This window comes from Cupressus sempervirens, chromosome 9 (assembly GCF_028749045.1).
Source record: "Cupressus sempervirens isolate cs-2001-9-10 chromosome 9, ASM2874904v1, whole genome shotgun sequence".
NCBI lineage: Eukaryota > Viridiplantae > Streptophyta > Pinopsida > Cupressales > Cupressaceae > Cupressus > Cupressus sempervirens.
This window is the reverse complement of record NC_143126.1, coordinates 493,280,967-493,293,181: the sequence shown is the minus strand read 5'-3', so window position 1 is coordinate 493,293,181 and position 12,215 is coordinate 493,280,967. Positions and strand designations below refer to the sequence as shown.

At 35.3% G+C, this 12,215-nt stretch overlaps 1 pseudogene across 1 annotated transcript; it reads left to right on the top strand.

The window, feature by feature from the left end:
* The first annotated feature begins 207 nt into the window (after positions 1–207).
* LOC149539487 (pentatricopeptide repeat-containing protein At2g13600 pseudogene) lies at positions 208–3,666 on the top strand (annotated as a pseudogene). The gene is made up of 2 exons (XR_016356242.1): positions 208–293; positions 1,233–3,666. The product of XR_016356242.1 is annotated as a pentatricopeptide repeat-containing protein At2g13600 pseudogene (transcript).
* Positions 3,667–12,215: the final 8,549 nt, after the last annotated feature.

Here is a 12,215-nt window from a genome sequence, read left to right as displayed (position 1 = left end):
TATAACCATTTGCAGCTGTGATTTTTTAAAGCTAGGGTAATTTATGTTGAGTTGTATGCTCATGTTAACTCTAGGGAAAATCTCTTTTCTTATTCATACATAATAGTTTCCGCCCAACTTTTTTAAATTATACAAAATAAATAAATTTGAAAAAATAATTCTAACCCTTCTCCTATGTATACACCATCGCATTCAAGCATGCCATTTGCAGACGATGGCACAGCATAGCAGAAGCTTCCAAATTGAGCTTTTTATTAAGTAAACCCGCAAATCATCTCCAAGCTTACTGCAAGGTTAGAATTTTATCATTTCACAAACCCACAAGTATGTTACATGCGTTTTGCAGTTAATCTATTGTTCATGATGAACACGTTTTCTGAAGTGTTGTAAAAACTCAAAACGATTGATTGTCAACAGCAGGAAAAAAAATGACAGTAAACATGATCCATAAGGTCTCATAATACGAGGGAAACAAATTATGTTTGTGAGTATCATAGCTGATTCTTAACCATATCATACTACCATAAATTTTGGCAGTGTGAATTCTGAACTAAAGCATCCCTGAGATTTTGAAGATCAGAAAGTTCACACCCAAATGGCTAAAATTTAAAGAGTAAAAAATGTTATTATCGTCTATGTTAGGTTTAGTAGTTTAGAGGGTTTACGCGAAATGCTCGACAAAATTCCCGAACCAGTAAGGTTTCCTGGACTGCTTTTGTTACTGGACATATAGGGTATGGATGCACAACGACGGAATTAGGTTTTTAAATAAATTTATCAAGAAGGAATAGAGCTGAATGAATTTGTTTACCCTAGTGATCCTAAGGAATGTGCTTGATCGGTGGCCTTGCGCCGAGCGGCGGAGTTCCGTGCTTTCTGGATGAGAAGTGAGTTTGATTCAGATATGTGTACTGGAAGTACTCTTTTTCATATGTATGCTAAATGCAGAAGAAATGATTTGTACAGGTCAAATCATTTTCTCCTCAGTGAATGCTAGGTTTAAATTGATTCTGCCTCTCTTTTCTCCTTTCAAAAATGGCTTCGGTTTGCCAGGGGAATGACTTCATGCATTTTAAACAAAAAAAATCCTTAAAACTAATGGCAGTCTAGTGTAAAATAAATGTCTGCGTCCCTATATAAGCATGTCACTTAAATGATCTAAATCTGCTAATTGTTGTCATTTATTAAAATCTTTTTTCAATTTTTGGTAACTTAACCGCGTTTGATTGCAGACTTATTTCAAACATCTCCTGTATAAACCAAATATATTGGTGTCCTGATGACATCGCTGAAATTTTCCTCTGTAAGTATCCCTGGTAGCAGGGATGATGTCAACAGTGAGAGCATCAAACTCTGCAATGAGATTGATACCAGAACTCAAAGAGGCAATCCTACAAACAAAAAGTTACAAACTGCATTCCTTAGCTAGTATTCAACATCAAGATAGTGGGATTGAACTTATATCCAGTAGCCTCATGAATTATCATGCTAATTGCATGCCACCCTTATTCAGCAAAGAATTCACTGAGAAGCTCAACTGGTCTTCACAGAGTGAAGAATCCCATGCTTATATGGTAAAAACTGGGACAGGAGATGTCACATTTTATCAAACAAAGCTTGTTCTAGCGTATGTGAAGTCTGGGAATTTGGCAGATGCGTTTCAAGCGTTTAACAAAATTCCTGATCCAAATTTGTTCTTGTGGACCGCTATGATAAGGGCTTACACGAAGCCGGGCTACTATACAGAGGCCCTTATATTGTTTAATGGAATCCATGCTACAGAAATTAAGGCAAACCCTTACATTTTGGCAAGTGTTATCAAGGCATGTGCAGGCCTAAAAAGTCTGCAGAAGGGAAAGGAGATTCATTGCTATATGATTTCAAACGGATTCAAATCAAATGTGTTTCTATCGGGTGCCCTTGTGGACATGTATGCTAAATGCCAAAGAATTGATTTTGCTCGCCAAATGTTTAACAAAATGCCCCAAAAAGGTGTGGTAACATGGAATGTGGCAATTACAGGTTATGCACAGAATGGATATCCAGAGGAAGCCTTCAATCTTTTTCACCAAATGCAAATAGAAGAAATCAGGCCTAATTTAATTACTGTGATTATTGTTCTTAGGGTGTGTGCCAGTCTGGGGACACTGAAACGGGGCAAAGAGGTACATAGCTATGTAATTAAATCTGGATATGATTTGGATGTTGCTATGGGTACCGTTCTTGTTAACATGTACGTTAAATGCAGAAACATAGAGGATGCATGCTACTTGTTTGAGAGAATTCCTGAAAGAAATCTTGTCTCATGGAATGTGATGATTGCAGGATTTGCTCAGAATGGGAAACCTGAAGTTGCCCAGCGACTCTTCCGTCAAATGCAATTGGAAGGAACTGAGCCAGATGTCATCACGTGGAATGCAATGATTGCTGGTTATGCTCAGAGTGGGTGTGGCAATGAGGCCTTAAAAGTCTTTCATCAGATGCAGACATTGGGCATAAAACCAAACGTGGTTACGTGGAATTCTATAATTGCAGGGTACGCCCAAAATGAGCTCAAGGATGAGGCCTTGAAATCATTACGTCAAATGCTAATGTCAGGTGCAATCCCTAATTCAGTCACCGTTGCAAGTGTTCTTCCTGTCTGCGCCGACATAGCATCTTTACATCACGGAAAAGAGATTCATGCATATATGATCAGGTGTAGTTTCATGTTAGACATTGTTGCAGGGAGTGCACTTGTGGATATGTATGCCAAATGTGGAAATGTAGAGATAGCTTATAATGTATTTGAGAAACTTTGTCGAGCTGATTTGATATTATGGAACACAATGATTGCTGGCTATGCCATGCATGGGCAGAGTGAATGTGCTCTTACACTCTTTAACCTAATGCAAAAGGAAGATATGAAGCCAGATCATGTCACTTTCATCGGTGTTTTAACTGCATGCAGCCATGCAGGACTTGTTCAGAAAGGCTGGGAACATTTTTTCTCCATGAGTCAAGTTTATAACATTCAACCCCGAGTGGAACACTATGCTTGCATGGTTGACCTTCTTGGTCGTGCTGGGTGCTTGGATGACGCTCATAGAATTATCATCAATATGTCAATACAGCCTGATTCTCGTATATGGGGGGCTTTGCTTAGTGCATGCAAAACCCATTGCAATCTGGAGCTAGGAGAGTGGGCTGCAGAGCATCTTTTTCAGGTAGATCCTGACAATATTGGTAGTTATGTCCTATTATCAAACATGTATGCTGCAGCAGGTCGATGGGAAGATGTAGCAAAGACTAGAAAATTAATACGGGATAGGGGACTTCAAAAGAAACCAGGATCTAGTTGGGTTGAGGTTAAAAACCAAATGCACACATTCACTGCAGGAGACACATCACATCCACAAATGAAGGAAATCTATGCTATGTTGGACATTTTGGCTAAGCAGATGAAATTAGCAGGTTATGTACCCAAGACCAAGTTTACAAATCATGATGAGGATTAGGGCACTGTATATTGTTGTGGATCTAGAGTTTGGACTAATCGTTCTTTTCACTCTGGTCATTTAAGAATTTAAGTGCTGTTGGTTACTGTTGCGCTGCCACCGACTTAATCTTCAACATTGTCAGGAAATTTTTGTTTTCTGAGATATACAAATTTCTCTATTTCATGAAGGATGAAGGTATTCTTATGGTAACTACTAGTCATGATTGAAACAAATAATAATGTTTTACATTTTATCAGGATTGCAGAGGTGCTTCTCTGTGAAGATCCAATTTAGAACAATCTGATAGTGCATGTCCTGCCATAAAGGTTTCTGCATTGTCTCTTTTGTAAAGACAAGGAAAGCAGCGGCTGGGGTTCTATGGACACCTGCTTCCTTAAAAATAGAGCAGGTGCTGTTGAGATTTTTTTAGAAATATTTAGAGGGAAGTGGTTCCATGAATTTTTTAATTGAATCCTTTTTTAAAAAATCAGCTTCTAAAATCAAGAAATCTAGTTGTCTCATAAATTTTAAAAATAAAGAAATTAATTCATTTTGGTGGGAAGTTGAAGAGCTTTTTGACAAATGGCAAAATCCTTCCCTAAGCTGCTAGTCCCACCCCATTTTCATCACCTTAAACTGAGAGGGCTAAAAAATTGGGGCTCCTATTTTATAGGAAAAGATTCTAAATAAACCTTTAGCCCCCCCATAAAATTGTGACTTGACTTGCTGTGGAAACTATCTCCTACTTCCCCCTTAAAATGTTATCATGGAGTCACCCGCTCCACAAAAATTGAGCCCAAGCGCCTCCCATAGGACACTAATTATTTTGGAGTTTGTCTCTATCTTGAGATAGAGTTGAGCTCATTCAACACTTACCAGACCCGAGAACTAAAATCATGCACTGAAGTGAGGTAAATTAGCAATTCAGTTTCAAATAGTTGGATAGGGAAAGCGGAAATTCTTGTGGAGACAGAAATGAAGCCTGGATATCAAAGATCAGCCGAGGTGATGTTTCACCACTTAAGCATTGACCCAAATTTAACACACTGGCAAGATAACTCGAGAAAGTCGAGTCCTTTTACTCAGCTATGCCAATGTCAAGGAGAAAAACTAATTAGATCTCCCAAATATCAATGGTCAATTGACATTTCAGACTTAATACTAAAAGCATTAAAGCTTCTTTACATCCGTTTTATTATGGAGCTAGTATGACATGATGGTCTATGTCCTCCCATGCAATGCAGACCAACATATACACATAATTAGAATAGTTTATATATATATATATATATAATATAAATAAACAAAAAAAATGAAATAGTCCATTGTTTCAAATGGACCATGCCAAATTTGAATATTGTGGATAAGTGTCAATTACCTATGCTCTTACGCTATATTTTTTCTTGCTTGAATAAATTTAAATAACTCTCTTATTATAAAAAAGCACAAAAAAAAATCAAAATTAAATACCCAAGTTGTATAGCCATATAGCGAGCATCAGTGTTTGAGTCCCACAGATCCACCTTATGAGTTGGCTACAAATTAGATTGACTTGGAAATAACAAATTTAGTAAGCCCATCAGACTAAAAACCAAAATAACACTCTCCATGTTACGATTCAAAGTTCAAACTCTTATATCTGGAAAGACCTCTCTCATATCGTTCTATCCTTCTTTGGGAATACTCTTTAATTAGTTGCATTGTTAATCTCTTTAGTCACTTCACTCAATTTTAAAATGCACCAGGCTAATTACCAATCGAGTATAAATAAAAAAATCAATTCAAAGACTAAAATGCAGTAAGATCGACCAGAGAAACAGTTTTGAAAAATGCATTCTCACACGTGTAATACCAGCTCAACACACAATGATCTTAAAGTTAGGTATCCTATGCATCTTAATTTTTATCTGCTGATTTTTAATTTTGAAGCACAAGCATAAATCTAATAATTGTGATAAAAAAAGCAATTATCTTAAAAGGGAAGTAGAATTCCACAAAATGTTCACAGACTACCATGACAGATGATTATTTCTTGAGTAAAACAAAATATACGTTGACAACTTTGCTCAAAAGACATTACATTGCAAATTTTGTCATTGAGTTTTTCCTATTACAACCTTCAAAGGTACTGACTGATATTTTGTAAACTCCAAAGAATTTTCTCATGGATTTGCTAATAGAGCCAGCAGGACTTTAAAATTACATTAGGAAAATATTTGAAAGAAGAATAGAAGGTGAAGTAGTGAAGAGGATCAGGTGTTGAATGGTCTGCGCCATGTGAATTGGGCAATGGTGGGGCAATATTGAATGAAATGGCCTCTCTCCCTACATCTCCTGCACACATATCTTCCTCCTGCTGGTTCCATCTGTTTCTTCCACTCTTCATCACTCTTTTTCAAAAACTCCTCAATCCTCCGCTCTTCCTCTTCTCTTGGAAGTGGGGGAGGAACATTTTTCACATTTCTCACCTCCATTTTGATCTCAACACTAGGTTTCACCAGAGGAGGGATGAAAGTATGAACATGATTATGGCCACTCATGTTCAATCCATCCTCATCATCACCGTACATATTTTCTCCTGGATTGTACTGCTCACTCAAATCAGCCCTCATTCTTTCTGCCGCCATTTTTCCTTCAAATCTGTAAAACTTCACAACAATTGATGAAATACAAAAACAATAGAACGAGTTTCCCTGGGAAGCAATTCAATGCAATTTATAAGCAACATGTGGAACTAAATATAGAAACCATGTTGCTTTTTTTCAGTTAATTATAAATCTGTTGTGCTACTTCCATGCACTAATCATTTTTGCATGCAGCTTTATTTAAAATTAGAACACTTCGGTTTTAAATATATAAACCATATTGCTTTTTTCTTGGTATGTACTGATTTCTATAAAGAGATTTATTTTAATCTATTTTTAACATGCAGTAATAAATTTGGGAAAAAAAATCTCAAAAAGCAAACCGTCTCAATTTTAAAACTATCAGTGGCCCTGTATAAGATTGAGTATTCCACCAAAAAGTATTATGTGCTTATGTTTTTTTTTGAATTCTTGTTACACGATTTTTTATAAATAAAACTTCTTGCATTATATTTAACATATTTTATAATGTCTTAAACGTAATAAATATTGCGATTATTGCGATAATTGGGTGACAGAAGTGGAGCGCTGAGCACGACATCCCTGGTAGTCGCCAAGACTGAATTATAATTTTTTAAGCTACAAGAGATCAAATTTAAATCTTTAGGATTGAAATATAAATGACAAATAAACCTGTATGCATCTGTTATATAAATGACATATTAACCTGTTTCTGTTGTACTATTTATTTCATTATTTTATAAGGCAGATTGTTCATAGTGTTTTATGTAAAGTTGTTATTTTCACGAGTTTTCTTTAATTTTTATTTTCAAAGAATATAAATTTATATTATAAATTTAAGTATATTATTTATGACTAAAATTATTTGGAGTGTGATTTTCTTTATTTCTAATTAAATATCTGCTCACATAGTTTATAATTTTCTGATAATCTTTTGAATTTCAGATTGACAACTGCTAGTTAATACACAATTCATTTATTTGATTGAATTTTAACAAATTCGTTTTAGGAATGTTTTGAAATTGTTCTTCATGGCTACACAATCATGATATAATATTTAACATTTCTAGTGGATTCACTTGAAATCATTCAACTTCACCAATAGACTAAGGATACATTGACACGTCGAACCCTTCGACCCTTGTATAAATAGAATATGACAATCAACATGAACAATCAATTAGGTAAATGAAAATTTAATGGCTTACCCAATTCTTTTCTAGTGTATTTAAAGTTCTCATGATATTTTTGAAAATCGTGATTTAAAAACTTGCAAAAAATATATATGGATAAGTCTTGTACTCTTGATATTATAAAATAGTAAATATTTTACTAAATTTTTATTTCACAATCACATTGTTTATATATTTATAAAACACATTATGTTTTGTTGAATAATGTCTCTACGATCTTAGATCATTTATTTTGATGTTGACATTTCACTCATTTAATAGTGTGTATAACCTAAAGATTTGAAGATGCCGAGCAAAATAAAAAGGGATGTTCATTGAAAGTGCAAATCGAAAACAACAGAACAAGAAGAAAGAAGAAAAGCACAAACACACAAATTTATTGTGGTTCACCACAAATTGTGGCTATGTCCACATTGTAGGGAAGATCTCTTATTAATGTTAAAGTCTGAACTTTACATCACAACTGTAGCTTTAGCTCTTCGAATAAAATATACAATAATGAACCTCCAATAGATATTTATAGGGTCTCGAAAGAAATGAAGAGACATAAACAATTGGCAAGAAACAATAGTTTAAAATGTAAATAATAAATGGAAGACAGTTTGGGCTTCACATATACACCCAACAAACCCCCACTTGAAGTCCAATTGCTGTAATGTATGAGACTCCCCTGAATTCTCCCTACTATTATTTCTTTACAATGCCGAGAGAAGCTTGGCAGAACCCAAACTTCTCTTGTGGAACAACCTTTGTAAGTGCATCAGCTGGATTCTCCTTGGTGTTAATCTTCATGGCCTGAAGTTTTCCCTCCTCAAGTTTACTTCAAATGAAATGATAACACACTTCAATATGCTTAGTCATGCTATGGAACACTGCATTTTGGCTAAGTCAATAACACTTTTACCATCACAATACAAGGCTGATCCTTGTTGAGGACTATTAAAATCACCAAACAAACGTTGCAACCAAATCAACTCTTTCGCTCCTTCAATGAGAGCAATGTATTCAACCTTAGTAGTAGAAAGTGAGACCACTTGTTGCAACTTCAATGCCCAACTGATCGCTGCTCCAACAAAAGCAAAAACATAACCAATAGTAGATCTTCTATTATCTAAATGTCTAGCAATATCTGGATCAATATAACCTCTAAGTGAAGTATCTTTACCACCAAAACACAATACAAAATCAGAAGTGCCCTTAAGATACCTTAAGATCCACTTAACTGCATCTAAATGTTGTTTACCCAGATTACTCATAAATTTGTTGACAACCCCCACTGCTTGGGCGATATTCAGACGAGTGCAAACTGTTGCATACATAAGACTACCCACTGCTGAAGAATATGGGATGTTCTTCATGTAGTTTTGTTCTTCTTATGGCTTGGGACACATGGTTGAAGATAATAAAAAATGATCAACAAAAGGAGTGTTGATCGGTTTGGCATCCACCATGCCAAATCTTTCTAATACCTTGAGAACTAGTGTACTTGAGAAAGCTTTATTTCCCTCTTGTGTCTATCATGGATAATGTCCATGCCAAGTATCCGTCTCGCTGCCCCTAAGTCCTTCATAACAAACCTTTGTGACAACTTTTCTTTTAATTATGAAATCAACTTCATAGATGAATCGGTAACAAACATGTCATCAACATAGATCAATAAAAGACAAAGGAACCATCGGGTAACTTCTTGTAGTATACACATGGATCATATTCACACCAAATGAAGTTATTTCCAGTCATGAATTGATCGAACTTGATGTACCACTGCGTTAGAGCTTGCTTGAGACCATACAAGCTCTTCCTCAATCTGCAATATAAGTTTTCTTTACCATGTTTATGAATCCCTTGGGCTGCATCATGTGGATTTCTTCAATAAGGTCACCATGGAGAAATGTCATTTTGACATCCAACTATTCAAGTTCAAGATCATGAGCAACAACTAAACCAAGAATAGCTCGAATTGTAATCTTGACAACGGGTGAGAAGATTTCATTGAAATCTATGCCCTTTTGCTGATCGAAACCTTTAACAACCAGCCGAGCTTTGTAACACTTATGAATTTTGCCTTCATCTTTCAACCGATAAATCCATCAATTTTTGAGTGCTTTCCGATTTGGTGGCAAAGGAACCAAATCCCAAGTTTTATTTTGCAATAGAGAATTCATCTCTTCCTACGTCGTTGCCTTCATTTGTGCAAATTTGATGCTTTGCAAGCTTCTTTAAAGCTTGTTGGTTCAACTTGGTCTGAAAGAAATAGTTCTAGCTCTGCTTCTTCAGAATACAAGAGTTCATAATTAGAGAATCAGGCATGAAGCCTTCTCTATCATGTGTATTTTCTAAGTCCCTAAATATTATCCCCATTTTGTGCATCCAAATTTCCACTTGTATCATCTTAAAATGGAAGCACTTCCATGTTAAGAGTGTTTATCCCTCTAAGTAAGTGGTCTGGGGTCATGTCAAGCACTTTGAATGGGTCTTTGCATTGATTTGGGTTGTTTTCCCCCTATTCTACTTCTCTCTCTCTCTCTAGCCTATATCTGACAACTTTCTCTGTGAAACTGAGGACTTTGACTTTCTGGGTCAAGGATGACCTTTTAGGTCAGGTCGACCTTGTAATGCCCTGCCAAGGGATCCAAAAGAAATAACCTAAAGTTTGACTAAGTTTGATAGCATTTTTTTTTTAACATGAAAGATATATCATTCACAACAACACATAATAGTGGAAGCAATAACATACATAACAGATTACATTCCTTAAAGATCCCATGACGTTGAATCACATTTAAATCTAATCTAAAACTAAGTCCATCAATTACAACATCCATATGAAAGAATAATGAAAAGTCCAATGTCCATTTAATATACATTTGTTCCGAATGCCTCTTGGAAAATTAATTCAGAATGCTCATTCATCCACTGTACAAGTCACAGGGTATGAAAGGCTTAAAAGAATATACATATTTAAAAATAGATATACATCATCCTCTTTGGATCCATGATACATGTGTAATAAAATAAATGAAATCATCCACTATACATAATACATCCATACATCAAAAGATATAACATCCACCATAAAATGATACAACATCCAACATAAAATATAACCATCTATCATAATGATCCCTGAACAGAATGAAGGTATATGCCAACAAGAATACTCCAGCCACGGTGTCTCGGACATATCTCAATGGTAAGAGTAAAAAGCACTACCACTCAACCGCATGGAACCTAAATGGTCCACTCCCACCGCGCTGAGGAGATAGTCTCAAGTCCCAAACAGGATATCAAATCACATGACACAAGAACTCTCTCTAAGTCCAGGAAATCTTAAAAGTAAACTAACTCAAAGGTTCCAACACATAGGTCGACATCTAGACCTAGAGGCACCACAAAGACACGTAGGTATCTACTATGTAAGCGGGAGAGTGTCATCGCACAAATCACATTCGGAGTTACCCGAGCAGTCCCTTAGGACTCCCAGGTCCCTAGTGATCCCTACGGCCACTAGTATCCTCTCACACTGACAAGGCATACTACGGAATGCAAGGTCATAACCAAGCATTCTCTCTACTCCCATCCTAGTCTATATTAGCACTCATTTCATGGGAGAGAACATACAATTATCTCTTATTAGGTTCATTTAAGTTAGTATTAAGTGTAAAGTTATCACTTATTATACAACTTACAATGGGTTACCCCCAGGACCACTTAGGGTCCCCGGCCCCCATTGCAAGCCACTTCCTAACACTGCATAAAGATAACTTACCCTAAGCTCATGAAATCACAAATCACATAATCATAGAAAAATCACCTCAGTTCTATACAAGTGACTGGGAAGCATCATAAAGATAATCATAGTAATCACATCAATTCTCTATGAGCAATTGGAAAGCAACAAGATAAATCACAATATCCATCGATTCTCAACGAGCAATCGAAAGTAATCCAACAATACTGATCAATGAATCTGAATGGTTAATCAGGTATCTCATAGCATACATCCCGCTATTTCACAAAGACACTGAAAACATAGTAACCAACAAAACAAACATACTCATCATAAACATACCATCACATACATGGTTGAGCAATAATGATCAAGATCGAGTCAACATGATACCACACTCACAAAACCCCCAAGCCTCTGGTAGATGTCCTCTAACTGGTCAACAATCTAGTCAACCCAAAAAAAAATCTCAAACATAAATAGCATAAGGAAAACAAGATACAAGCACATGTTTTCAGTGTTAAGTTAAATGTGGGTTTTAGTTTCCATTTCAAAGTTTGCTAACAAGTGATGGAATATTCATTGTTTTCCTTATAGTAAATTCAAGTATTAGCTTAAGTAAAAACAAATATTTACCCCATGATCAATTTCCTAAATTACCAAGGTAAATATTATTATATTTGCTTTTAAGTTTGATAATGGTAAGATTCCCGTTGATTCTCATTGATCAAGACTTAAATTAAATGTTCACCTAATTTAAAACAATTAATTAATTTAATAGTTTATTAAAGCATGGTTTTAAATCATTATAATAACTCATCATCATTTAATAATGTATAGTCTGATTAACACTAATTAATTAATATTAAAATAATTATTAAATAACATATATAATACTTAATAAATAAATAAATAAATAAATAAATAAATATATATATATATATAATTTAATAATTACTATTAACAACTACTAACATTCTTAACTTTATAAAATATAAATTAAACAATAATAATAATAAAAACTATGTTAAAAAAAATACAATTCGTGTGTTTTAATAAGCCCATCGGCTTAATTAATAAGGCCTGTGGCCCTCGTACGACACAGGGACTACTGTCGCAGTTGTCCTGCGTCAGCAGTCGCCTGTTGTGCGCAGAGACACAGAGACATGACAGGGGGTAGGGAGTGGTTTATTCCACCCCTCCCCAT